The sequence below is a fragment of the Bubalus bubalis genome, chromosome X (genome assembly GCF_019923935.1).
Source record: "Bubalus bubalis isolate 160015118507 breed Murrah chromosome X, NDDB_SH_1, whole genome shotgun sequence".
NCBI classification, from domain to species: domain Eukaryota; kingdom Metazoa; phylum Chordata; class Mammalia; order Artiodactyla; family Bovidae; genus Bubalus; species Bubalus bubalis.
In genome coordinates, this window is record NC_059181.1 from 129,116,101 (window position 1) to 129,143,187 (window position 27,087).

The following is a 27,087-nucleotide window of genomic DNA, read 5'->3' on the forward strand; positions in this document are numbered from 1 at the left end:
TTATTCACTATACCTCCCATATACATGGGAGAGATCCAGGAAAACTGAGTAACTCTCCAAAATGGCCCAAGCCTTCAACGTATATACCATTTCCAGCTAAGACAACTGAAGATATTGGAGGTGGGCTGGCAGTTATGGGAGGTGACTAGCCAACACACAGAAAACTAGGATATAGTTGTTATGCAGATTTGAGGTGCTGCCTTCTCCACTGCTAAGTTTCTGGAGGTTATATCATCTTCCTTTTCCTGGTACAGAGAGGGAGACACCCTTAGGAATGAAGATTTCTCTTATAGATGTAAATATCTCTTATAAAAGGGTAACTTCCACTCTACTAATAGCTTTTCCTGTATCTGCTATTTCTTAAAAAGAAGCAACTTAAGGTAATCCTTATGGCAGAGAGGCATTTTAGGGGGTGGCAAATTCTCCCCTTCAACGCCCAGTGTTCAAGATACATGGCTCCAATCATTTATATCTTGAGGGCAAACCCAACTTCTGGGCCATTTTTCACCTCTAACTTAGTAGTTACCCATGGATATTTAACTATTATAAATAGTATCAGGTGGGCCAAAAAGTTTTAGATTTTTCCGTAGTATCTTGCAAGAAAATCTGAACAAACATTTTGGTCCACGCAATATAATAAGCATGTTTGTCTGCACTAGACCTGGAAAAACTTGTATCCCAAAGTGACTAACAGTGACATTATACCTGTCTTCTGTTGTCTCTATCCATAAATGCCAGCTTTCTGTCTTTCTATTAATAATCATATATACTAATCATTTCTATTACTAATACATACATATATAGTAATCATTTCTATTAGTAATCATATAATCATATATTACTAGTCATATATACCACCCTTACAAACAGGCTAGTTAACAAAACATTTGTGTCAAATTTGGGGCTTGAGTATCTGGATGCATATTAGTTATTTTCACCTTAATATTATAAAAAGCTTGTAATGAATACAGTTCTATTTTTTAATGCCAATAATCAAATTGTTGGATTTATAAGCCCAGGCCCTGTCCATACTGGGAGTACAATTCAGAGCCGATGAGAAATGTGTGACTCTATGAACCATTATGGGAGTACAGAAGTGGTGTAACAAATAACCTGTTTGCTTGCTAGTAAAATGTGATTCTAAGAGTAATGCAACAACAAATAATCACTATTATACTACTATTCCTTAATATTTTGAATAAGATAACAAGGCAGTCCAGTCTGAGAATAGTAATAAGTTCTTAATACCCCCTTTCAGTTGAGTTCAGTACCAACACCATTTATTCCAGAAAATTTGTTTCAAGTCATTTTTGCAGACCACAGTTGAGTCCTCTTGAAGAGCTGGCTTCATGTGGGAAGCATGAACCTAAATGGGTTTTCTTTCACTTTGGCCATTTGGGTGATCAGTAGCACCTGAAGTGGCCCCTCAGCATGGTGACAATGCATCTTTTCTCCAGAGCACTTTTATGGAAACTAAATTGTTCAGTTGAACAGGAGTGGCAGACTTCTTCCAGTAGGTCCCTCTAGGGTCTTCTGACTTTGTCTCAGGGTTTCTAGGGAAGATAAAAGCCATTTTAGGTATCAAACATGATAATGAGAGAATTCAGTTAAATCAAAGTGGAGGAAGTGATTTCAGACCCAAATTCACAGACCTGCCAAGTGTAAGTTCTAAGGGAGAACATTATTGCTTGCAAGAGCTGCTCTAACTTTTAACAAAACTATTGGTAACTCTCTAGGCCATTTTACCCATAGATCACTGAATCTCAGCTAATGAATTTGTTAGAGTTTGAGTTTTTTATTCTACTTGGAATATGATAGCTTTTTGGAGTCTGCAAACATTTGCATAATTCCTCAACAACAATAGACATAAAATGATCTCTTCCATCTGATTGAATAAACTCTGGTATCTCAACAGTGGGGATTATGTGCATGAAGAGGGACTTTACCCCAATGCCTGAGGATCTGGTTTTGAAGAGGGAAAAGACATCATACATACACCACTAGACAAAATCTACCTTCCATAGGCCTCAATTCTATGAAATCGAAGTGCCACTGGGCTCCTGGTAAAGTTGGTCAGGGAAAACTTTCTGCACCTACATTGGGAGTGGTCTGTAAAGATTTCTGCTGACAAATAACAAAACTCTTTAATATGTTTTAAAAAATTTCATCTTTTTTATGATTTAATTTTTTTTATTTTTTTAAATTTTATTTTTAAGCTTTACATAATTGTATTAGTTTTGCCAAATATCAAAATGTAGTATTAGTCTAGTGCCTTTAAAAACTCCCTTTCAGTTTGATTTTGTTGATAACATAATAAACTAATCAAGCAAATAAAAACTGTGATACAGGAATCATTTTGTTAGTAATTCCTATAGTCCAGTTGAATTTCTTTTAGCCCCCTTTTCAATCCATTTGTTCATTTCCCTTTGTGAAGCTTGTTTTAGAAGATGGATAGAGGTTTCTAGTATTAGAAATGGGGCTTCTATATTTGAAGTCTGTCATGTTTTAGTAGTGGCTTCTGCAGCTCTTTCAGCATAATCATTGCCTTCACAAATTGCATCATTTTGCCCCATATGACCTCTGCAATAGATTACTGATAATCTGAATAGGCAATTGAAAAGCCTCTAACAAATCAGCTTTCAAATCTCCACAAGATGTTTCAGTTCTCATAGAAACCAAGAACCTCCAATTTTTCTAAATTTTCTCTGTTGCATGACAGACATCAAACACACACTTAGCAACAGTAGAACCAAGGATTTCAACTCTAATGATGGCTATTAACTTATCTGCTTGTGCTAACTTAATACCAGACACAAACTTCATGATAAGTCACCATAGCAAAGAAAGCCTTAAATTGGCTACTTTGGTCTCGGGTAAATGACCTGTAAGTCAACATGAGAGCTGCCCTCAAAATGATTATCGAATAAATCAGACTGGGGCCTAGTGTTTTCTTCTGTTATCATTGTAGAATGATGATCATCTATTTGATTAGGATCTGGTAAAACAATAGCAGAAAAAAAAATCAAAAAAGCACGAGAGTTCCAGAAAAACATCTATTTCTGCTTTATTGACTATGCCAAAGCCTTTGACTGTGTGGACCACAATAAACTGCGGAAAGTTCTGAAAGAGATGGGAATAGCAGACCACCAAACTTGCCTCTTGAGAAACCTGTATGCAGGTCAGGAAGCAACAGTTAGAACTGGACATGGAACAACAGACTGGTTCCAAATAGGAAAAGGAGTACATCAAGGCTGTATATTGTCACCCTGCTTGTTTAACTTCTATGCAGAGTACATCATGAGAAACGCTGGGCTGGAAGAAGCACAAGCTGGAATCAAGATTGCCGGGAGAAATATCAATAACCTCAGATATGCAGATGATACCACCCTCATGGCAGAAGTGAAGAACTAAAGAGCCTCTTGATGAAAGTGAAAGTGGAGAGTGAAAAAGTTGGCTTAAAGCTCAACATTCAGAAAACTAAGATCATGGCATTTGGTCCCATCACTTTATGAGAGATAGATGGGGAAACAGTGGCTGACTTTATTTTTAGTTAAGTCAGTCATGTCCGACTCTTTGGGACCCCATGAAGTGCAGCGCACCAGGCCTCCCTGTCCATCACCAACTCCCAGATTTCACTCAAACTCACTTTATTTTGGGGGGCTCCAAAATCACTGCAGATGGTGACTGCAGCCATGAAATTAAAAGACACTTACTCTTTGGAAGGAAAGTTATGACCAACCTAGATAGCATATCAAAAGGCAGAGGCATACTTTGTCAACAAAGGTCTGTCTAGTCAAGGCTATGGTTTTTCCAGTAGTGATGTCTGGATGTGAGAGTTGGACTATGATGAATGCTGAGTGCACAAGAATTGATGCTTTTGAACTGTGGTGTTGGAGAAGACTCTTGAGAGTCCCTTGGACTGCAAGGAGATCCAACCAGTCCATCCTAAAGGAGATCAGTCCTGGGTGTTCATTGGAAGGACTGATGCTGAAGCTGAAACTCCAATACTTTGGCCACCTGATACAGAGAGCTGACTCATTTGAAACGACCCTGATGCCTGGAAAGATTGAAGGCAGGAGGAGAAGGGGACAACAGAGGATGAGACGATTGGATGGCATCACTGACTCAATGGACATGGGTTTGGGTGGACTCCGGGAGTTGGTGATGGACAGGGAGGCCTGGCATGCTGCAGTTCATGGGGTCGCAAAGAGCTGGACACGACTGAGCAACTGAACTGAACTGATCACTTATACTTAATAATACAATCTTAAATTTGGAGAATGTAATTCATCTGCTAGTATCCCAAGAATGGAGTACTAAAAAGAATTTTTTAATTCAGGGTCTCTGACATGACTGTTGTATGGCCACAAGACTTTGAGTTGATCCACCCAATTCAGGAACTGCTAAATGGGTCCTATCCTCATTGTCAAATTGTTGGGGAAATAACAATTAAGAATAAAATTTCCTGCCAACCCAATAAAACCTCTCTATAAAACATGGAGGAAAATGACAGGGTTTATTAATTGATAAGCATTAAATCAGACTGCAATGTGGAGCACAGTCAATCTGCTAAAAGAGATTTGTCAGTTCAGTCGCTCAGTCGTGTCCGACTCTTTGTGACCCCATGAACCCCAGCACGCCAGGCCTCCCTGTCCGTCACCAGCTCCTGGAGTTCACCCAAACTCATGTCCATCGAGTTGGTGATGCCATCCAGCCATCTCATCCTCTGTCGTCCCCTTCTCCTCCTGCCCCCAATCCCTCCCAGCGTCAGAGTCTTTTCCAATGAGTCAACTTTTCGCATGAGGTGGCCAGAGTATTGGAGTTTTTGCTTTAGCATCAATCCTTCCAAAGAACACCCAGGACTGATCTCCTTCAGAATGGACTGGTTGGATCTCCTTGCAGTCCAGGGGACTCTCAAGAGTCTTCTCCAACACCACAGTTCAAAAGCATCAATTATTTGGCGCACAGCTTTCTTCACAGTCCAACTCTCACATCCATACATGACCACTGGAAAAAACATAGCCTTGACTAGACGGACTTTGTTGGCAAAGTGGTGTCTCTGCTTTTGAATATGCTATCTAGGTTGGTCATAACTTTCCTTCCAAGGAGTAAGTGTCTTTGAATTTCATGGCTGCAATCACCATCTGCAGTGATTTTGGAGCCCCCAAAAATAAAGTCTGACACTCTTTCCACTGTTTCCCTATCTACTTCCCATGAAGTGATGGGACCAGATGCCATGATGTTCTTTTTCTGAATGTTGAGCTTTAAGCCAACTTTTTGCTTCTCCTCTTTCACTTTCATGAAGAGGCTTTTTAGTTCCTCTTCACTTTCTGCCATAAGGGTGGTGTCATCTGCATATCTGAGGTTATTGATATTTCTCCTGGCAATCTTGATTCCAGCTTGTGCTTCTTCCAGCCCAGCGTTTCTCATGATGTACTCTGCATAGAAGTTAAATAAGCAGGGTGACAATATACAGCCTTTTCCTCTTTGGAACCAGTCTGTTGTTCCACGTCCATTTCTAACTGTTGCTTCCTGACCTGCATATAGGTTTCTCAAGAGGCAGGTCAGGTGGTCTGGTATTCCCATCTCTTTCAGAATTTTCCACAGTTGATTGTGATCCACACAGTCAAAGGCTTTGGCATAATCAATAAAGCAGAAATAGATGCTTTTCTGGAACTCTCTTGCTTTTTCAGTGATCCAGCAGATGTTGGCAATTTGATCTCTGGTTCCTCTGCCTTTTCTAAAACCAGCTTGAAATCTGGAAGTTCACGGTTCACGTATTACTGCAGCCTGGCTTGGAGAATTTTGAGCATTACCCTACTAACGTATGAGATGAGTGCAATTGTCTGGTAGTTTGAGCATTCTTTGGCATTGCCTTCCTTTGGGGTTGGAACGAAAACTGCCCTTTTCCAGTCCTGTGGCCACTGCTGAGTTTTCCAAATTTGCTGGCATATTTAGTGAGTACTTTGACAGCATCATCTTCCAGGATTTGAAATAGCTCAACTGGAATTCCATCACCTCCACTAGCTTTGTTCATAGTGATGCTTTCTAAGGCCCACTTGACTTCACATTCCAGGATATCTGGCTCTAGGTGAGTGATCACACCATCGTGATTATCTGGGTCATGAAGATCTTTATTGTGCAGTTCTTCTGTGTATTCTTGCCATCTCTTCTTAATATCTTCTGCTTCTGTTAGGTCCATACCATTTCTGTCCTTTATGAAGCCCATCTTTGCATGAAATGTTCCCTTGGTATCTCTAATTTTCTTGAAGAGATCTCTAGTCTTTCCCATTCTGTTGTTTTCCTCTATTTCTTCGCATTGATCGCTGAGGAAAGCTTTCTTATCTCTTCTTGCTATTCTTTGGAACTCTGCATTCAGATGTTTGTATCTTTCCTTTTCTCCTTTGCTTTTCACTTCTCTCCTTTTCACAGCTATTTGTAAGGCCTCCCCAGACAGCCATTTTGCTTTTTTGCATTTCTTTTTCATGGGGATGGTCTTGATTCCTGTCTCCTGTACAATGTCACGAACCTAGGGGAACACAATTCACCACCCTAAAATGTGTCTCTTTGGCATGAGAATTAATTTAAGCTGATTATTTTTAAGGCCCCAAAGAGTCTTGGGGCCTTAAAAGAAACTTTGACTTTCCTTCAAACTGCCTAAAGGAATGTAGATAGTGGATTTGCTCTGAAATAGTATTATCACTGAGATAGCTGCAAATGATATGGGCAAGGTGTGGTAGGGGAAACTCTGAAAGTGAAAGTGTTAGTTGCTCAGTCATATCTGACTTTTTGTTACCCCATGGACTGACGCCCACCATGAACATGGAATTCTCCAGCCAAGAATACTTGAGTGGGTTGCCATTTCCTTCTCCAGGGGATGTTCCCAATCCAGAGACTGAACCTGGTTCTTCTGTATTGCAGGCAGACTCTTTACTGACTGAGCCACCAAGAAATACCTAGGGGAAACTCTAGGCAGAGCCACAGAAACAATGGGAAGCAGAGTAGAAACTGATTTTCTTAAGGGAAACTCTAGGCAGGGCCTAAAAATCAGTTTCTACTCTGTGTCCCACTTTTTCTGTGTGGCTCAAGAGCATTTATTTACAAAATATTTGTTTTTCCATCTCTATGTGATTTGCTTTCCTTCCCTTTGAAGTCTCAAACCAATACCCACAACATCCTCTTCTGTCTTTAGCTGAAGATGGTATTTAAGGTAATGGCTTTGACCATTTTGGCCAATTACTTATTTTTCCTGAGCCTCTCCCATGTATATATGGGTTTCTTAAACTTTTGTGTGATTTTTTTTCCTGCTGTTAACCTGTGTTATTTAATTCTTGGACCAATCAAAAAATCTAGAAGCATAGAGAAAAATTTCTTCCTCTGCAATAGACTGCAGAGACCAAAAAAAAAAAAAAAAAAAGAACTCTTATCCTTTTATATACTTTTTGACCCATTAATATGTATATATAAATGTTAACCCATTATATACACATCAGTTGTATCTATCAGAGGAAAAATAAAATTTCTCATTCTTTTTCAAGCAAGAAGTTAAGTCTTAGAACTAAATCCCCACAGACAGGGAGACAGGGTACCACTCTTGCTTGTTTACTGTTCAAACAAATGGCTCCTTGCAGGCTCAGTCACTTTAGTGCTGCTACTGCTGCTGCTAGGTCGCTTCAGTCATGTCCGACTCTTTGTGACCCCATGGACTGCAGCCTACCAGGCTCCTCCATCCATGGGATTTTCTAGGCAAGAGTACTGGAGTGGGGTGCCATCGCCTTCTCCACTCAGTCACTTTAGTCATGTCCAACTCTTTTCGACCCTATGGACTGTAATCTGCCAAGCTCCTCTGTCCATGGGATTCTCTCCAAGCAAGAATACTGGAGTGGGTTGCCATTCCCTTCTTCAGGGGATCTTCCTGACCCAGGGACTGAACCTGGGTCTCCTGAATTGCAGCCAGATTCTTTGCCATCTGAGCTACAAGGGGAGCCCAATTATAGCTTTGGCTTTCCAATGAATGGAATCTTAATCTAATCACCTTACCAACACCAAGTGCGTAATCTAACTAATCCCTGCCAATGCTTAAGGGAAAGTAAACTTGCAATAAACAATCTGCTTTTTTGCCTAGGATAACATCCTTGTTCCTATTTCCTTCTGCCTATAAAAGTTGCTCTTTTTATACAGCTCCTCAGATCTCCTCCTCGTTAAATTGAAGGCTGCCTGATTTGGATTCATTTTTACTTAGATAAACTCTAAAACTTTTAATATGCCTCAGTTCATCTTTTAACATAGGAAAGGAGCAGTGCCCCATTAAAACTGGGACATAAGATCAGGGTTGGACATTTGAATCATAGGTGTCCTAGAAGAAGACATAAAGAAAGGGCATGAGAAAATACTTGAGATAATAGTCGAAAACTTCCTCAAAATAGGGAGGGAAGTAGCCACCCAAGTCCAAGAAACCCAGAGAGTCCCAAACAGGATAAACCCAAGGTGAAACACCCCAAGATACATATTAATCAAACTAACGAAAGTTAAACACGAAGAGCTTATATTTAAAGCAGCAAGGGAAAAGCAACAAATAACACACTAGAGAATCCCCATAAGGATAACAGCTGATCTTTCAATAGAAACTCTTCAGGCTAGAAGGGAATGGCAGGACATACTTAAAGTGAAGAAAGAAAAACCTACAACCAATATTATCGTACCCAGCAAGGATCTCATTCAGATATGAAGGAGAAATAAAAAACTTTACAGACAAGCAAGAGGTGAGAGAATTCAGCACCACCAAATCAGCTCTTCAACAAATGCTGAAGGATCTTCTCTATACAGGAAACACAGACAAGATTTATATATAAAAAAAAAAAATCCAAAACAACAAAAATATATGGTAACATGATCATACTTATCAATAATTACCTTAAATGTAAATGGGTTAAGTGCTCCAACCAAAAGACAAAGACTGGCCAAATGGATACAAAAATAAGACCCCTATATATGCTGTCTACAAGAGATCCACCTCAAGCCTAGGGACACAGAAAGATTGAAAGTGAAGGGCTAGGAAAAGATACTTCATGCAAGTGGAGACCAAAAGAAAGCAAGAGCTGCAATACTCATATCAGATAAAATAGACTTTGAAATAAAGACTGTGATAAGAGACAAAGAAGGACAGTACATAATGATCAAAGGATCAATCTAAGAAGAAGATATAACAATTATAAACGCATCCAACATAGGGGCACCTCAATATGTAAGGCAAATGCTAATAAGTATGAAAGGGGAAATTAACAGTAATACAATAAGAGTGGGGGACTTCAATATGCCACTCACACCTATGGATAGATCAACCAAACAAAATTAGCAAGGAGACACAAGCTTTAAATGATACAATGGACCAGTTAGACCTAATTGATATGTACAGGGCATTCCACCAAAAAAAAAATGGATTTCACCTTTTTCTCAAGTGCACATGGAACATTCTCCAGGATAGATCACATCCTGGGTCATATATTTCATGTTTTTTTTTTTTTTTTTAAATTTACCAATGCTAGATAGCATTGGTAAATTAAAAAAAAAAACTGAAATCATTTCAATCTTTTCTGATCACAATGCAATAAGATTAGATGTCAACTACAGGAAAAAAAAACTATAAAAAACACAGAGGCTAAACAACAAGCTTCTGAATAACCAATAGATCATGAAAGAAAGCAAAAAGAAAATCAAAATATTCATAGAAAGAAATGAAAATGAAAAGACGACAATCCCAAACCTATGGGATTCAGTAAAAGCAGTGCTAAGAGGGAGTTTCATAGCAATACAAGCCTATCTCAAGAAACAAAAATCAAATAAACAATCTAACTTTATACCCAAAGCAGCTAGAAAGAAGAATTAAAGAACCCTAAGGTTAGTAGAAGCAAAGAAATGATAAAAATCAAAGCAGAAATAAAAAGAAATGAAGGAGACTATGGCAAAGATCAACAAAACTAAAAGCTGGTTCATTGAGAAGATAAATAAAATAGACAAACTGTTAGCCAGAATCATCAAGAAAAAAAGGGAGAAGAATCAAATCAACAAAATTAGGAATGAAAATGGAGAAATCACAACAGACAACACAAATACAAAAGATCATAAGAGATGACTATGAGCAATTTATGCCAATAAAATTGGACAACTTGGAAGAAATGCACAAATTTCTTAGAAAAGTATACCCTCCCAAAACTAAATCAGGAAGAAATGGAAAATCTTTGAAGATCCATCACAGGTGTGGAAATTGAAACTGTATTAAAAAATCTTCCAACATACAAAAGCCCAGGACCAGATGGCTTCACGGGTGAATTCTACCAAAAAATTTAGAGAAGAGCTGACACCTAACCTACTCAAACTCTTCCAGAAAATTGCAAAGGAAGGTAAACTCCCAAACTCATTCCATGAAGCCACTATCACCCTAATACCAAAACCACACAAAGATGCCACCAAAAAAGCAAACTACAGGCCAATATCACTGATGAACATAGATGCAAAATCCTCAACAAAATTTTAGCAAATAGAATCTAACAACACATTAAAAAGATCATACATCATGACCAAGTGGGCTTTATTCCAGGGATGCAAGGATTCTTCAATATTCACAAATCAATCAATGTGATACACCATATTAACAAATTGAAAGATAAAAACCATATGATTATCTCAATAGATGCAGAGAAAGCCTTTGACAAAATTCAACACCCATTTATGATAAGAACTCTCCAGAAAGCCGGCATAGAAGCAACATAACTCAACATGACAAAAGCAATATAAGACAAACCCACAGTGACCATTGCCCTCAATGGCAAAAAATTGAAAGCATTTCCTCTAAAATCAGGAACAAGACAAGGGTGCACACTCTCACCACTACTATTCAGCATAATTTTGGAGGTCCTAGCCACAGCAATCAGAGAAAAAGAAATAAAAGGAATCCAGATTGGAAAAGAAGTAAAACTCTCATTGTTTGCAGATTACATAATCCTCTACATAGAAAACCCTAAAGATAACACCAGAGAACTACTAGAGCTAATCAATGAACATAGCAAAGTTTCTAGGCATAAAATTAATACACAAAGATCCCTTGCATTCCTATACGCAAACAGTGAAAAAACAGAGAAATTAAGGAAACAATCCCATTCACTATTGCAACTAAAAGAATAAAATACTTAGGAATAAATTTATCTAAGAAACAAAAGACATATATATGGAAAAGTATAAAGCACTGATGAAAGAAATCAAAGATGACACAAATAGATGGAGAAATATACCATGTTCGTGGATTGGAAGAATCAATATAGCGAAAATGAGTATATTACCCAAAGCAATCTATAGATTCAATGCAATTCCTATCAAACTACCAATGGTATTTTTCCAAGAACTAGAACAAATAACCTCACAATTTGTATGGAAATGCAAAAAACCTCAAATAGCCAAAGCAATCTTGAGAAAGAAGAATGGAACTGGAGCAATCAACCTTCCTGACTTCAGACTATACTACAAGGCTATAGTTATCCAGACAGTGTGGTACTGGCACAAAAGAATATAGATCAATGGAACAAAATAGAAAGCCCAGAGGTAAATCCACACACCTATGGACACATTAATTTTGACAAAGGAGGCAAAAATACATAATGGAGAAAAGACAATCTCTTTAACAAGTGGTGCTGGGAAAACTGGCCAACCACTTATAAAAGAAGGAAACTAGAATACTTTCTAACACCATACACAAAAGTAAACTCAAAATGGATTAAAGATCTAAATGTAAGACCAGAAACTATGAAACTCTTAAAGGAAAACATAGGCAGAACAATCTCTGACATAAATTACAGCAAGATTCTCTATAACCTACCTCCCAGAGTAATGGAAATAAAAACAAACAAAAAAAATGGGACCTAATTAAACTTAAAAGCTTTTGTACAATGAAGGAAACTATAATCAACGTGAAAAGGCAGATTTCAGAATGAGAGAAAATAGCAAATGAGACAGCTGACAAAGAATTAATCTCCAAAATATACAAACAGGTCATGCAGCTCAATTCCAGAAAAATGAACAACTCAATCAAAAAGTGGGCCAAAGAACAGACATTTCCCCAAAGAAGACATACAGATGGCTAATAAACACATGAATACATGAAAAGATGCTCAATGTCACTGACTATTAGAGAAACGCAAATCAAAACCACAATGAGGTATCATCTCACACCATTCAGAATGGCTGCCATCAAAAAGTCTACAAGCAATTGCTAGAGAGGGTGTGGAGAAAAGGAAACCCTCTTACACTGTTAGTGAGAATGCAAACTGGTACAGCCACTATGGGGAAACAGTTTGGAGATTCCTTAAAAAACTGGAAATAGAACTGCCATATGATCCAGCAATCCCACTGCTGGGCATACAAACCGAGGAAACCAGAATTGAAAGAGACACATGTACCCCAATGCTCATTTAGCACTGTTTCCAACAGCTAGGATATGGAAGCAATGTAGGTGTCCATTGGCAGTTGAATGGATAAGGAAGTTGTGGTACATATACACAATGGGATATTACTCAGCTCTGAAAAAGAACACGTTTGAGTCAGTTCTAAAGAGGTGGATGAAACTGGAGCCTATTATACACAGTGAAGTAAGTCAAAAAGAGAAATAACACTACAGTATGTTAACACACATATATGGAATTTAGAAAGATGGTAATGATGATCCTATGTGCAAAGCAGCAAAAGAGACAAAGATGTAAAGAACAGACTTTTGGACTATGTGGGAGAAGGCAAGGGTGGGATGATTTGAGAGAATAGCATTGAAACATGTATATTGCCATATGTAAAATAGATAACCAGTGCAAGTTCAATGCATGAAGAAGGGCACTCAAAGCTGGTGCTCTGGGACAGTCCAGAGGGATGGGGTGGGGAGGGAGGTTGGCAGGGAGTGTTCAGGATGGGGGGGGGGGGGGAACACATGCACCCATGGGTGATTCATGTCAATGTATGACAAAACCCACCACAATATTGTAAAGATATTATCTTCCAATTAAAGTAAATTAATACAAAAATAAAAATCATTCATATCTTAAAAAAAAAAAGATCAGGGTTGGAGTAGTAAGAGGGATTTGGTGCTGGATTTGACAGATCTGGGCTAGAGCTGTTTAAATACTGCTGGTTTCTGTGATATCAAGAATCCAGGGCAGGGCTCAGCCTGAAGATGGTTTGGGTCACACAGCCTAAGTTACAGTAAAGAAAAAGCAATTTGGGCCTAGAAACAAGAATGGTACAACTTATAAGGAGACAGATTTATGTTTTTTTATGAGCATGTTGAAATTTGTTTTTACCCAGATTAGTCAGGTAAGTCACTAAGTCGTGTCTGACTCTTTCAACCTCATGGACTGTAGCCTGCTAGGCTCCTCTGTCCATGGGATTATCCAGGCAAGAGTACTGGAGTGGGTTGCCATTTCCTTCTCCAGGTTAGGAAAATATATCACAAGAAAAAGTAAATATTTAATTTAACAAAAACAACACTTTTGAAAGAAAAACACAGCACCACCCCCCAGTGCTTCTAGAAATAATATTGCAAATGGTCACTTCTGGGTCAGTTTACCATACTACAGGAACAAAGTTGTTAAAGCATAGTTATTCTCAACTGAGCCGCTTATCTGTACTATAGTAAAGTACTTAAAATCACTCCCAACATCAAGCCTTAAAACCGTTTCAAGTGGTTTTAAATGTTTTATAGCCATTTCTTTTTTTTTTTTTAATAGCCACTTCTGTAAGAGGTGCTTTTCTTTCCCCAAATGTTCAAAGTTTAATTAGATGGTTGACAATACTTCCCTGCCTCCATCAAATCTTCTGTTTAAAATAATATTACTACTGGTAACATGGTTTATATCTTGTGTGATCTAGGAAATGTAGTCCAAGAAATGAGGTTTGAAAAAGGCAGACACTGTTTTCATGGTGGAACATGTACAGGGCACATACTATGACTTACTTCCCCTAGTAATATGAATGAAGTACTCAGAGTTCCTTGATCTTAGGTAAACTGGGGTAAAGAGTAAGCATTATAATGGTGAGAAGGGTGTATACTTACAGGTGGATTACCCTGTTGAGGTGAGACAGGTCCTAGTGGAAATTTTTCGTACAAGGTGGCATCTGAGCAATAAGATGTCTATGCAGAAGGCGGTGGAATAGAAGTCACCGACGTATCTGAAACTTGGCTATGAATCAAGTGAAAAGTACCTGTGGCCTGGGAATGATGTGCCCTTAGATGATATATTGATGGCAGAGGAGGTAGCGTGGTATAGAATATCACTGTGATGGCACAGTGTGATGAGAGTTCAATGCCACTGGTTGACTATGATATTCAGGATGATGGTGAGCAGTTGCAGAGACAGGAGGTATTGTTTCTCAGGTACCTGAATTTGTATCAATCTGAATAGGAACAGTCATTAAATCACTTTGTTTTCTTGTTGTGACAAAAAGGCTTTTTGAGTCAGTTTCTTCACTTGTTGAAAGATGTAGAGATGACGCCACGTACAATTAATTCTGCTATAGGAGCATGAATATCTTGTGGCTGATTATGTGGCTTGGGCAACTCCTTTGCAAAGAAGGTGATGGTATCATAAAGTCTTGCTTTGGTATAATATGGTTCATATGATGCTTGTCTGGTAGCTTTTTAAGATAATTATAGATTTTAGCTGGTGATGGGACAAAATGCTGAATGAACATTTTTAAGTATGGGGAACAGAGTTTCCAGCTCTCACATGGCGGAAGTTGATATGAGCCTCTAAGTCTCTCTGAGATAAATAGGATCTCTTGCATCCTTGAACAGTGCTACACACAAAGACAGAACCTTGACTATGCTTCTGAATTTTCTGCACAGAATTACCACAGGCTGGGCACATCATATCCCTTTCTTTTCCATGTAAAATAGCACAAGTGTAGCAAAAAGCATGCTTGCATGGAATCATCCGCCCATAGATTCTAATCGGTAATTCGCATTTGTCACAGAAATGTATTATGGTTTCATCCTTTTTACCTAAAATATTTATTTTAAAGTCCCAAAAAAGATTTTCAACAGATTCTGGCTCATTTCGAAAAGATTCGCCCCCAGTGGAATCATATTGGTTCTCCTCAAAAGAAAGAGAGCGTCCCCCGGCGTCCTCCATGACTCCACTCAAAAAGCACAAGAGAAGCGGAAGTCAACCTTATTGGCCCAGGGAGCGCATGCGCTGTACTCTGCTGAATGCAGGAAGTAAAAGTACGTCCAGGTCACCCTATTTTTGACCCTTTACTACCTACTCCCGTTCCACTGAGAAAGTCAAGCAGAAGGAGAGAGTGAATATTTGAAGTGTTTCAGTTCTGAGGTTGCTTAGGCGACCCACTCCAGTACTCTTGCCTGGGAACTCCCATGGATGGAGGAGCCTGGTGGGCTGCAATCCATGGGGTCGTGAAGAGTTGGATGCGACTGAGCGACTTCACTTTCACTTTTCACTTTCATGCATTGGAGAAGGAAATGGCAACCCGCTCCAGTGTTCTTGCCTGGAGAATCCCAGGGACGGGGGAGCCTGGTGGGCTGCCGTCTTTGGGGTCGCACAGAGTCGGACACAAATGACATGACTCAGCAGCAGCAGCAGGCTTCTCTCGTTATGCTTTGGGGGCGCGGGGTGGGGATGGAGCGGTGCAGGGGAACCAGCCTTTAATTGGAAAAAGAGACTAATCTGGAATGGGGAAAAAGGAAAACATGCATGTACATGACGGCATGTGCAAGCGCAGTAGTACCTGAAGGCAGAAGCCTAGATGCTGTAGATTTCGAGTCTCAAACTTCTCTGACAGTGTAACCCATAATGGGAGAGAAGAGTAAACTTTTAACTGTGAGAGTAAGAGGGGCAGAGTTCTAAGTACTTTTGAAAGTAAGACATTTCTTTGAATAGTTGTACTTTAAAATTATAAGAATACTATATGAATATAGATTTCTTTTTAAGAATGTTTGTTTTAATAAAAATACTGCTTTTGATTACTTAATTAAGTCACTTGAATCTTTCCCTGCCCCTAAAGTCTTTGAGTAATAGTGAAGTCCCAGGAATTTGTTCCAGGATATGCGCCAAATCTTGTCACACACTGCTGAATCTCCCCGCATTATTGGTACACTAGTTTGTGATGCACAATATAGAGTGGTTCCTTTACTGAATAGAAGGTCATCCAGTAGGACTTGGAAATCCTTTTTATACAGAATCCTTTAAGTATTTGTATATAAGAGCATTTATTTATACATGAAAGTTCAAAGTTAAAAGCCCTGATGAATTAGGGACGTGATTTGTAACATTATAAAATGCCTTCCCATATCCCTCAATTTCTCATTTTGTTTCTTTAAATATTATATTCTCTTGGTATATTTGTATGTTTAAAATCAGTAGTGACGACTACTCAAAGATGGATACAAATCATGTTAGAAATGATCATATTTGTTTGTGGAAAGATAGAGCTGGTTTTACAGAAATGTCATTTGTACTCTCCTTTTGGGAAACTAGTCTGCTGTAAAGTGAGGCTCACCCTTCCTGTGAGAGTTTCATTTCATACTGTACAGAATAAGTGTTCTCATTCTTATTTACAAAACAACTTTGCAAAAGGAGTGATGAACTAACATGACCAAATATGCCAAACTGCTACCTAGGCTTTTGATTTCTTTGGCCTTCTGCCAAATAGCTAATATATAAGCAAATATATGTGTACAAGGGGACCTTGTGACTCAGTGCACACCCTTCTTTTTGCAAATTACCTGAAGTTGTTTTCAAACCTTTTTCTGTATTCAGAAGGCTGCAGCTGCTCTGAGTGAAGTCAGAGTTGGGGAGTCCTGAGTCTTTCCTCCTTAACACTCCCGCACCTCTGGCATCCTTTTGCCCCCTCCTATAGTCATCTTTTAGGCAGTTCAGTGAAGCACAGTTTGACTACAGCTTCTCAAATACATATTTTCTCAACTGATGTATAAAATGTTTATAACCATGTCATATATCCAAGAGAATAATAGATGAGCATCATATATCTACCAGGTAGCTTAAGAAATAGAGCATTATCAGTGCACTTGAAAACTGCTGTACCCTCATGATAGGAAGGAACTGTACCGAACTGTGTGTTCACTGTCCTCTTGCTCTTTTCAATTTTAAAAATCACATACATATGTATGTGTGTGTATATATATATTTATAAAAATATTGTTTATATTTGCATGTTTTTCACTTCATAGGGATGGAATAATACTGTGACTTTCTTTATTCCATTAACAGTATATTTCTGAGATACTTTTATGTCATTGCATGTATTTTATTCATTTTCAGTATTCCATTGTACACATATTTTATAATTTAAATTTTTCCTATTGATGAATAAGTGGTTTGTTCTCAGGTTTTGGCATTATAAATGCTGCTGTGAAACATTTTTCTTCTTTATTTACATTTATTTTTAATTAGAGGATAATTGCTTTGCAATATTGTGTTGGTTTCTGACATATATCAACACAAGGCAGCCATAGGTATACCTATGTCTCCTTCCTCGAGTCTCCCTCCCTGAAATATTCTTGTAGATGTTTCTTGTACATGTTCAAGAATTTTTCTAGGTTATGTGTATAGGAGAGGAAGTTACTTGATTGATAGAGAATAAGCATATTCAGTTTTTCCAAAGAGTTCATATCAGTGTATCAGCAAAGTGTAAAAGTTTTGTTACTCCTCATGTTCACCAACGTTTATTAACAGACTTTTAATTTATTATAAATTTTGTTGTAAAATTCATATCATTATGTTTTTATTTTGTGTTTCTCTGCTTAAAATTGGTTTGTGGCTTTTCTTGTTTCCCCTCCACACACACAGCTAAAGACTTTTATTGGGAAAAGGAAGTTGACTGAAAAGTGGGCCCCAACATCCTCACTGCCTAACACAGCCAGCGTCTCCTCCACAAAGTCCAGGAAATAAGGCACCACCCTCAGTAGGCTCAGATGTAGAGGTCAAAGTCAGTCTGTTTGGATTTCTAGAACTGGTGACGAGGAGGATCCAGCTTCCAGCAATAAATCCCATCCTGAAAGTAGCCTTCATGAGGGGAACTGGGCTACCTAGCCCACCTTTTGCCCCCTTTGCCTCCCCCTCAAGTTCCCAGATGCCTCAGTGCCCAGCCACTGTCTCTCTTGGCAACATCAGCTCTAGACTGCCCTCTAGGAGGGCTTGGGTGCTCATTGGAGTCTGGCCAAGCTGTCATCATCCTCTGAGTCTGACAGAGGCTGCTGATCAGGTGGCTGCTCTCTGATCTTCACCCAATCAGTGTTGTCCGGCCAACTGTCTCAGATCTGAGCATCCCAGATCAGGAAATAGTTGCCATCAGCCTCAAAGTGACCTTCCTCTATCTCCTCCTGCAGCTTGAAGAGTATGATCCTCACACCTCCATCACTGGAGAGTGTGGCTGCTTCCTGACCTTCCACATCCTCTGAGGCCAACATGTCATATTTGCTGGACCCTTCATCATCATTCTCCTTCTCATCACTGTCCAAAGAGTGTTTGTCTTCGAAGTGGCTCCCAGGACCCCCTACCCCAGCCACAGGGTGCACTAATTTTTTCTTGGGAACACTGATTTTATCCTCCTAATCCTCATCTCTCACACTTTGGAAGGTAACTTTCCTCTTTGGCATGACTGGACAGAAGGACTGTCCCCAAACTAAGGATCTGGAAAAGATGGGGGAAGAAAGGGATAGAGGTTTTCTCTAGGGCTGCATCCAGGCCACCTACCCACCACCTGCTTTTCATGTTTTATAAGTGAAAGAAAGTGAAAATCGCTCAGTTGTGTCTGACTGTTTGCAACTACATGGACTATACAGTCCATAGAATTCTCCAGGCCAAAATACTGGAGTGAGTAGACTTTCCCTTCTTCAGGGGGATCTTCCTAACCCAGGGATCGAACCCAGGTCTGTATTGCAGGCGGATTCTTTACCAGCTGAGCCACAAGGGAAGCCCATGTTTTATAGGCCACTTAGAATTCTTCTTTGGTCAAAAACCTGTTCATATCATTGGACCATTTTTCTATTGCACAATTTGTGTTTTCCCTATTTATAGGGATTGTTCATGTCTTTCTGATACTAATTCTTTGCCAGTTACATGACTTAATTTCATCTCCTCTAAGTTTATAAGTTGCTTTTTAACTACTTTGTGGTGTCTTGTGATACACAAGTTCTCAATTTCGATGCTTCAGACTTATCAGTCTTTTCTTTATGATAGGCATTTTACTGATATACTTAGAATGTTTTCTCTAACCTGAGATCTTAAAAAATATTTTCCCTTAAAATTTTTTTTTAAACTTTCACCTTTCAAATGAAACCTTCTTTAATTGATCTGCAACTGATTTTGTATGGTGTGATGTAGGGATTCAGTTTTATTTTTTCATTCATATAAATAGTTGGCCCAGAACCATTTATAAAATAGTCCATTATTTCCCTTCTGATCTTTAGTGGCTAACTCTGTCATATATCTGGTTTTCATATATGCAAAGTTTTATGTTCTGGATTCTCCATTCCATTGGTCTATTTTCTTATCTCATCCTAATTAGTGTCACTTTATAAGCTTTTAAGATTTTGGAGAGGGGAGCAAATCTCCTCAGCTTTTCAGAATCATTTTGTCTATTCTTGGCCATTTGCTCTGTGAAGATATTTTAGATTGGTTGGATATTGGAGAGAGGGATGAAGGAGTTATTAAGGAAAAGAAAGGGAGAGAAGGTTTACAAATAAACATTTGCTCATGCTACAGTTATTCTAAAGTTATTCTAAAAGCCAACTCAGCTTTTGAAGTCAGATATTTTCAAAGATCAGAAAATCTGCCTGCCTATATTTATTGGCATCACTGTAAATGCTCTGTGAGATGCACAGCGATAATGTCATTTTTATTTCTTCTAAGATTTATTTCTTTGGAATCTCACTGTTTCTTGGGATGCATCATGATAAACATGGCCTCAGCTGTCTGACGTACTTCTGTTTAAATTCCTGCTCTGCTTCTTACTACCTATGTGACCTTAGAAATAATACTTAATCATTCTGAGACTTAATGTCTTTTTGGTCTGTGGGTGGTAGTGGTAGAGATTATGATGATGATAATAATAAAATAACTATTATTAACCTACTGTATTAGTTTTATATTGTTGTACAGCAAATTACCAAAAACTTAGTGCCTCAAAACAACACAAATTTAATATGTTATGGTTCTGTAGGTCAAAAGTCTGACAAGGCTCTTCCTGGACTAAAGTTTCCAGAAGGATTCCTTTCTGGAAGCTTTGGGGGGATTCCATTTTCTGCTTACTCAGATTATTGGTAGAATTCAGCTCCTTTCAGTTCCTTGTTGGCTATCAGCTGATAGACAATCCAGCTTGTGGAGGTCACCTGCATTTCTTGGCTTGTGGCCTGCTTCCTGCATCTTCAGAGCCATTCAGAGCCAACAGTGGTGGATGTGAGTCCTTACCTTTCAAATCTTTCTTGACTCTTTTTCCATCACAGAGATACAAAAGAGGAGCGCAGGAAAAAGACCATGTAATGATCGAGGCAGAGAGTGGAGTGATGCTGCCAAGAAAAGCCAAGAATTGCAGGCCACCACCAGATACTAGGAACAGGAAAGGAAAGGTTCTTCCCTAGAGCTTTCAGAAAGAGCATGGTCCTGCTAACACCTTAATTTTGCACATCTAGCCTCTAGAACTGTGAGAGTATACATTTCTTTTGTTGTGAGCCACCTAGTTTGTGGAATTTTGTTATGGTAGCCCAGGAAACTAATATAACCACTTACCATGCTTTCTCAAATTTGTTTTTCTTTGAAGTAGCATATGAAAAATGCTCTTGTTAATTCCCAGTGTATAAGACACCTACATTCGAACATATGTCCTAAGGTTCAGGCAGTACCCTAAGAAAGATTTGTTTGGCATAGCCCCTAATAGTAGAATGAAGATCAATAAGTTAAAGTTCTAAGGAAACTGATTTTTAGTTCAATATATAAAATAGAGTTTTCTAACGATTACAATAGTACATGGCCATAAGAGCTACCCTCATCGTCAGACCCCAGACTTTTGGTTGAGGTTGTGGAGTTAGTTTTTCATGAATGTTTTGGATAAAAAATTAATTTTAAATGGAATTAGATGGGAAGGAAAGGATTGGGAGTTTGGAATTAGCAGATGCAAACTATCACATAGAATGGAAAACAATAAGGTCCTACTGTATAGCATAGGGAACTATGTTCAATATCCTGTGATAAACTATATTGGAAAAGAATATGAAAAAGAATATTTATGTATAACTGAGTCACTTTCCTATACAGCTGTACTTCCATAAAATTTTTAAAAATAGAAGTAGGTATTTTCATGGTAAACAAATTTTTTTTCCATTTTAACATAAAAGTCTGAACTGTTGCTTGCTTATGTAGATGTATATACAAAAAATACAGAATACCCTTACCAACATTTTTTGTGTGTAGTAACAAACAGTTGGTGGATCTGGAACAGAACTCAGTTAAGGGATTGTCTATATTATAAGGCTATATCCTGATCAATTGGTAGATTTTTTTTTGTTTTGAAAAGCAGTAAGTCATCCCTTTATTGAATGTTCCCTGTGTGGTAGAAGAGCTACAGATGATGTCATCACTGCCCTAGTTGATTTTATACTCTGGCTGAGTTGTGTAGTAGACGTTTGCTGGGTGCCTTTACAGGATACATTCTCTTCCTAACAATACTCAAATTTTCCTCATTATATCCACCCCTGTCCTTCATAGACTATGTGTTTCAGGTTACCTAATGAGGGTGAGTTTTAGTTCTCTTGTTTGGAATGCTGCTAAGATGTCTGTGTGTCCCTTTGGAGATTAATAAGAAATATGTAGTCTTAATTGTGGCTGGCAACTGTATGATTGCCAAGAGAAGAACCAGTTTTAGGATAAAGCTGACACTGAGGATGTCAGAGCAGAAAGATATAAGGAAATTGAGTCCTTGAAACATCACTGAAGTATTGGGTCAACCAATATCTGGATGATCCAGTTAAGTGAGAAAATAAATCTACTTTTTGTTTAAGTCAGTTTGCATTGGGTTTTCTATTTATTCCAGCATAAAATCTTATCTAATATGTTCATAAATCAATTGAAGAACAATAAATGACAATATATAAAATACACAGTCCAGTGCTAGATATACTAAACCACTAGCAGCATCAGCATCATTCCAGGGAACTTGATAGAAATGCAAATTTTCAGGCCTCAAACTTTCTGATTCAAACTCTGCAGGTGAGGCTCAGGAATCTTAGTTTTAACAAGCCCTACAGGGGATTCTGAGGTATGCTAAGGTTTGAAAACCACTACCCCAGAAGTTTGGAAAGGAAGACTTCATGGAGAGGGTGAGACAGACTAAATATAGCAGCAAGATAGACTTTTGAAAGGAAGACGTGCGAACCAGAATGAATAAAGGCACAGAGGTAGGAATGAATGTTATTTATTGAGCATTATCTGGCTAGTTGTGACTTTAATAAAATAGTGAAGGGTTAAAATTACCTGGGAAGTAGGGTAGTAGAGAGTTGGTGGCTGACATTGTTTTTATTTTTTGTCCTGTTACTCTCATTTTATCTGAACTCATTAAAAGTTCCTGAGCAATAGAATGAAATGTTGCTACTCTCCATTGCAGGCAGTATATGTTGAGATCAATCTGACTGGACTATAGCCATAGAAAATTAAGAGCATCATGTCACAACACGAGGATGGTCTAGTCCTACTTGTATTGGTGTCAGGTAGATAGAGAAGCCTCCTTCCTGTATTTCAAAATTTTGTTTGAAGGGAATTACTTTTATCTTGTCAAAATCTGACACAGGGTGACACCAGCAGTAAGAATTTAACCTGCCCTGGCTTTATGAGATTTTGGGTATAATTCTTTGTCTTCTTCCTCCGTCTGTTTACATTTCACCTTTTCCCTAAAGTACTGTGAACCATGCATAATGACGCAGCCTGTGGAATTATGAAATGGGAGCTCACTTCGGTTCATAGGGAGTGCTAGAAAATGAGAGAGAAGCATTTTATAGGCTGAAATGCTAACTGCTGCAATAAACCAAACTCTAGATCTTAAAGTCTAAGTCTTTCCCAGACTTGTCTAGACCTCAGTTTATGGTGGTAGTGGTGTGTGTGTGTACGTGACAGGGGGTGTTGAAGGAGGAGAAGGAAGGGTTTTAACCTAATGATGCAAACACTCTTCCTTATTGACAACTAGCTTTCTGCTAAGGAGCACCAGAACAGTGAAGAAGCATTTCTAAAGCAAAAGCACTGCTTAGTGTATTCAGGCATTGTTTAATTAGTCTTGCTAATGGAGCTTTATTTTAGAGAGGATTTAACGGTCTTGATATTGACTGACCTTGGTATGGCAAAGACAGGTGTGTGTCCTGTTTGTAAAATGCAAATAATGGAAGTGGCTTTGGAGTTGAGCCAAAGAACCATCAGCACCAAGCTAAAGTTACTTTACATGTGCTCACTTTGCAGGTCAGATTGAAGGATGCCTGAGACGAGCAATAAATCCTTCCCCTCTGCCACTATCACAGAACAAGTTAGCCAGTCAATCACTTATTTTTTGTTCAGATAGACTGACCCATCATTTCCCTTGCTTTGGGGGTCTAAAGTTTAATTTTTTTCTGTTTCTTAGGGGATAAGGGAGTGATTGTGGGAAGAAAATGGTCAAATTATGGGCCACTAGTGAATTGTAGGGCTAGATAAGTCATTTTGACCTCTCACTGTGCTTGGAGAAACACTTTGGAGCTATGCTATCTTGTTCCCTGGTGGGACAATTTCTGCAGGCAGAATGGTTTCCATGGGCACAAGCTGGCAGAGACTTGGATTGCCAATGCTTTTTTTTTTGAAAAGGTGGTGCTTTAATAGTCTTAACAAAAGACTGATAGTGTAATTGCTGTACATTATCCTAGAGTATCTTACCAGTTTTTGCTAGCTCTGGGCTGTGAGGCTATTTGGGGGATGAATATGTGCATGGCTTCCCTTCTGTACTTGGAAGGTTTCAAGCCCTGGTATGTTTCTAATGGACCCTTTTAAATGCTCCACTTCTGGGTTCATTTTTGGTTATGAAATGCATCTCTGGTACTCAGTGTGAGTTGTTTGAAGCTAAAGGAAGATATTTAGTTTGACAACCGAACAGTGTCTGTTGTGAAATGTTTAACATGAGATAAGACCCTGCTGTAGTCAGCACACCCATGAGACAATTGACAGGTATGTAGTAAACATCTACTAATGATTAGACCCTGGGGTCAAAGTGAAGATACAAAGATGTTAAATATCTAAATTATCTGCATACAATTGGTTTAGTGATTTTTTATTATGTTTATTGTACAAAATTTACTGGTTTTTTTTTTTTTGGTTGGTTTTCCTGTTGGTGAGTACAAATTACCCTTAGAATGCAGTTCTGCCTCTCTACTTTCTCAACAGTGTGCCTTTGGGTAAGTCTTACCCTCTCAGTCTCAGTTAACTGTAAAAAGATAACCCTTGATCTTTGTCAGACATAGAGCTATTGTAAGTGTAGTGAATAGTCCCAGTTGAAGTCTAAGCTGGCATTACTCTACTAATTGGGCATCTCTGGGCACATCTGGAAGGACTGTGAGGCACATTTGCCAAGAGTCAGTTCTTATAAAGGACCTCAGAGTCTCTTGGAAAAGAACTCCTAAAGAAAAAAAGCTCAGTCACATGAACTTGCCACAGAAGGTAGTGCTCAGAAGCCAGAAAAAGGGAAATAGCAGAGTCTTGATAATCAAGACTAAGCAGAAAGACAGTTGGTGCACTTTAGTCTAAGCAACAGGCCAGAACAACCTATATTGGAGTTTTAGGGAAAAAAATGTAGGAGATGAAAATCACTTTGGGAGGGCTAATCAAAGAGCTATGACAAGAAAGGAAATGACAGTCACTAGAGACTGGGTTCCACAGTCCTTCTAAGCATCAGGAGAAAGGTTGTCTCTATTATCCGTTCCTAGACTATGGCGTTTACCCACTAGACAGAACAGTAGTTTTACATTTCCTCTTCAATGTATAGATAGTAAATAAGAGATCTTGTTATAAATCAAATTTGACCAAACAAAACTGATCAGTTCAGTTCAGTTCAGTTCAGTCGCTCAGTCGTGTCCGACTCTTTGCAACCCCATGAATTTCAGCACGCCAGGCCTCCCTGTCCATCACCAACTCCCGGAGTTCATTCAAACTCACGTCCATTGAGTCGGTGATGCCATCCAGCCATCTTATCCTCTGTCGTACCCTTCTCCTCTTGCCCCCAACCCCTCCCAGCAGCAGAGTCTTTTCCAATGAGTCAACTCTTCACATGAGGTGGCCAAACTATTGGAGTTTCAGCTTTAGCATCATTCCTTCCAAAGAACACCCAGGGCTGATCTCCTTTAGAATGGACTGGTTGGATCTCCTTGCAGTCCAAGGGACTCTCAAGAGTCTTCTCCAACACCACAGTTCAAAAGCATCAATTCTTCAGCACTCAGCTTTCTTCACAGTCCAACTCTCATGTCCATACATGACCACAGGAAAAACCATAGCCTTGACTAGATGGACCTTTGTTGGCAAAATAATGTATCTGCTTTTCAATATGCTATCTAGGTTGGTCATAACTTTCCTTCCAAGGAGTAAGCATCTTTTAATTTCATGGCTGCAATCACCATCTGCAGTGATTTTGGAGCCCCCAAAAATAAAGTCTGACACTGTTTCCACTGTTTCCCCATCTATTTCCCATGAAGTGATGGGACCGGCTACCATGATCTTCGTTTTCTGAATGTTGAGCTTTAAGCCAACTTCTTCACTCTCCTCTTTCACTTTCATCAAGAGGTTCTTTAGTTCTTCTTCACTTTCTGCCATAAGGGTGGTGTCATCTGCATATCTGAGGTTATTGATATTTCTCCCGGCAATCTTGATTCCAGCTTGTGCTTCTTCCAGCCCAGCGTTTCTCATGATGTACTCTGCATAGAAGTTAAATGAGCAGGGTGACAATATAGAGCCTCAACGTACTCCTTTTCCTCTTTGGAACCAGTCTGTTGTTCCATGTACAGTTCTAACTGTTGCTTCCTGACCTGCATATAGGTTTCTCAAGAGGCAGGTCAGGTGGTCTGGTATTCCCATCTCTTTCAGAATTTTCCACAATTTATTGCGATCCACACAGTCAAAGGCTTTGGCATAGTCAATAAAGCAGAAATAGATGTTTTTCTGGAACTCTCTTCCTTTTTTGATGATCCAGCGGATGTTGGCAATTTGATCTCTGGTTCCTCTGCCTTTTCCAAAACCAGCTTGAACATCTGGAAGTTCACGGTTCATGTACTGCTGAAGCCTGGCTTGGAGAATTTTGAGCATTACTTTACCAGCATGTGAGATGAGTGCAATTGTGCGGTAGTTTGAGCATTCTTTGGCCTTGCCTTTATTTGGGATTGGAATGAAAACTGACCTTTTCCAGTCCTGTGGCCACTGCTGAGTTTTCCAAATGTGCTGGCATATTGAGTGCAGCACTTTCACAGCATCATCTTTCAGGATTTGAAATAGCTGAACTGGAATTCCATCACCTTGCTAGCTTTGTTCGTAGTGATGCTTTCTAAGGCCCTCTTGACTTCACATTCCAGGATGTCTGGCTCTAGGTCAGTGATCACACCATCATGATTATCTTGGTCATGAAGATCTTTTTTGATTATTTCTTCTGTGTATTCTTGTCATCTCTTCTTAATATCTTTGGCTTCTCTTAGGTCCATACCATTTCTGTCCTTTATCAAGCCCATCTTTGCATGAAATGTTCCCTTGGTATCTCTAATTTTCTTGAAGAGATCTCTAGTCTTTCCTATTCTGTTGTTTTCCTCTATTTCTTTGCATTGATCACTGAGGAAGGCTTTCTTATCTCTCCTTACTATTCTTTGGAACTCTGCATTCAGATGCTTATATCTTTCCTTTTCTCCTTTGCTTTTCACTTCTCTTCTTTCCACAGCTATTTGTAAGGCCTCCCCAGACAGCCATTTTACTTTTTTGCATTTCTTTTCCATGGGGATGGTCTTGATCCCTGTCTCCTGTACAATGTCATGAA

General features: G+C 39.0%; 2 pseudogenes; both read right to left on the bottom strand.

Moving 5' to 3' along the window:
* Positions 1-14,500: 14,500 nt before the first annotated feature.
* On the bottom strand, positions 14,501-15,167 carry LOC112582287 (annotated as a pseudogene).
* A 2,929-nt stretch (positions 15,168-18,096) lies between these two features.
* Positions 18,097-18,670, bottom strand: LOC102402522 (annotated as a pseudogene).
* Between the last annotated feature and the right edge of the window lie 8,417 nt (positions 18,671-27,087).